Source organism: Cornus florida, unplaced genomic scaffold (assembly GCF_030987335.1).
Source record: "Cornus florida cultivar Cherokee Brave unplaced genomic scaffold, ASM3098733v1 CherokeeBrave_3.0.0_Hap2_scaffold_123, whole genome shotgun sequence".
Taxonomy (NCBI): domain Eukaryota; kingdom Viridiplantae; phylum Streptophyta; class Magnoliopsida; order Cornales; family Cornaceae; genus Cornus; species Cornus florida.
In genome coordinates, this window is record NW_026775609.1 from 35,001 (window position 1) to 37,500 (window position 2,500).

Below are 2,500 nucleotides of genomic sequence, written 5' to 3' on the forward strand. Positions count from 1 at the left end.
GGGAGCTTCCTAGAAGACTAAGAAATGCTTTGCTCGAGACGGATTTCGATTTGGAGGTCCCCCGAGTTAATTTTGCCCATTATGACTCCTCGCCCGCACGCTCGTGCACACCGGCGTGCACGTGGGCATCGTATGCTAAAAAATGAAGTTTGGAGTTTGGGTTTGAAAATTTTATGGGAGCTTCCTAGAAGACTAAGAAGTGCTTTGCTCGAGACGGATTTCGATTTGGAGGTCCGCCGTGTTAATTTTGCCAATTACGGCTCCTCGCGCGCACGCTCAAGCACCCCGACGTGCACACCGGCGCGCACGTGGGCATCGTATGCTAAAAAATGAAGTTTGGAGTTTGGGTTTGAAAATTTTACGGGAACTTCCTAGAAGCCTAAGAAATGCTTTGCTCGAGACGGATTTCGATTTGGAGGTCCCCCGAGTTAATTTTGCCCATTACGACTCCTCGCCCGCACGCTCGTGCACCCCGGCGTGCACGTGGGCATCGTATGCTAAAAAATGAAGTGTGGAGTTTGGGTTCGGAAATTTTATGGGAGCTTCCTAGAAGCCTAAGAAATGCTTTGCTCGAGACGGATTTTGATTTGGAGGTCCCACGAGTTAGTTTTGGCCCATTATGACTCCTCGCCCGCACGCTCAAGCACCCCGGCGTGCACGTGGTCATCGTATGCTAAAAAATGAAGTTTGGAGTTTGGGTTTGAAAATTTTATGCGAGCTTCCTAGAAGCCTAAGAAATGCTTTGCTCGAGACGAATTTCGATTTGGAGGTCCCCCGAGTTAATTTTGCCCATTATGACTCCTCGTCCGCACGCTCGTGCACCCCGACGTGCACGTGGGCATCGTATGCTAAAAAATGAAGTTTGGAGTTTGGGTTTGAAAATTTTATGGGAGCTTCCTAGAAGACTAAGAAATGCTTTGCTCGAGACGGATTTCGATTTGGAGGTCCCCCGAGTTAATTTTGCCCATTATGACTCCTCGCCCGCACGCTCGTGCACCCCGACGTGCACGTGGGCATCGTATGCTAAAAAATGAAGTTTGGAGTTTGGGTTTGAAAATTTTATGGGAGCTTCCTAGAAGACTAAGAAGTGCTTTGCTCGAGACGGATTTCGATTTGGAGGTCCCCCGGGTTAATTTTACCCATTATGACTCCTCGCCCGCACGCTCGTGCACCCCGACGTGCACGTGGGCATGGTATGCTAAAATTGAAGTTTGGAGTTTGGGTTTGAAAATTTTATGGGAGCTTCCTAGAAGCCTAAGAAATGCTTTGCTCGAGACGGATTTCGATTTGGAGGTCCCCCGAGTTAAGTTTGCCCTTTATGACTCCTCGCCCGCATGCTCGTGCACACCGGCGTGCACGTGGGCATCGTATGCTAAAAAATGAAGTTTGGAGTTTGGGTTCAGAAATCTTATGGGAGCTTCCTAGAAGCCTAAGAAATGCTTTGCTCGAGACGGATTTCGATTTAGATTTCCGCCGTGTTAATTTTGCCAATTACGGCTCCTCGCGCGCACGCTCAAGCACCCCGACGTGCACACCGGCGCGCACGTGGGCATCGTATGCTAAAAAATGAAGTTTGGAGTTTGGGTTTGAAAATTTTACGGGAACTTCCTAGAAGCCTAAGAAATGCTTTGCTCGAGACGGATTTCGATTTGGAGGTCCCCCGAGTTAATTTTGCCCATTACGACTCCTCGCCCGCATGCTCGTGCACACCGGCGTGCACGTGGGCATCGTATGCTAAAAAATGAAGTTTGGAGTTTGGGTTTGAAAATTTTATGGGAGCTTCCTAGAAGACTAAGAAGTGCTTTGCTCGAGACGGATTTCGATTTAGATTTCCGCCGTGTTAATTTTGCCAATTACGGCTCCTCGCGCGCACGCTCAAGCACCCCGACGTGCACACCGGCGCGCACGTGGGCATCGTATGCTAAAAAATGAAGTTTGGAGTTTGGGTTTGAAAATTTTACGGGAACTTCCTAGAAGCCTAAGAAATGCTTTGCTCGAGACGGATTTCGATTTGGAGGTCCCCCGAGTTAATTTTGCCCATTACGACTCCTCGCCCGCACGCTCGTGCACCCCGGCGTGCACGTGGGCATCGTATGCTAAAAAATGAAGTTTGGAGTTTGGGTTCGGAAATTTTATGGGAGCTTCCTAGAAGCCTAAGAAATGCTTTGCTCGAGACGGATTTTGATTTGGAGATCCCACGAGTTAGTTTTTGCCCATTATGACTCCTCGCCCGCACGCTCAAGCACCCCGGCGTGCACGTGGGCATCGTATGCTAAAAAATGAAGTTTGGAGTTTGGGTTCGGAAATTTTATGGGAGCTTCCTAGAAGCCTAAGAAGTGTTTTGCTCGAGACGGATTTCGATTTGGAGGTCCCCCGAGTTAGTTTTGCCCATTATGACTCCTCCCCCGCACGCTCAAGCACCCCCGCGTGCACGGGGGCATTGTATGCTAAAAAATGAAGTTTGGAGTTTGGGTTTGGAAATTTTATGGGAGCTTCCTAG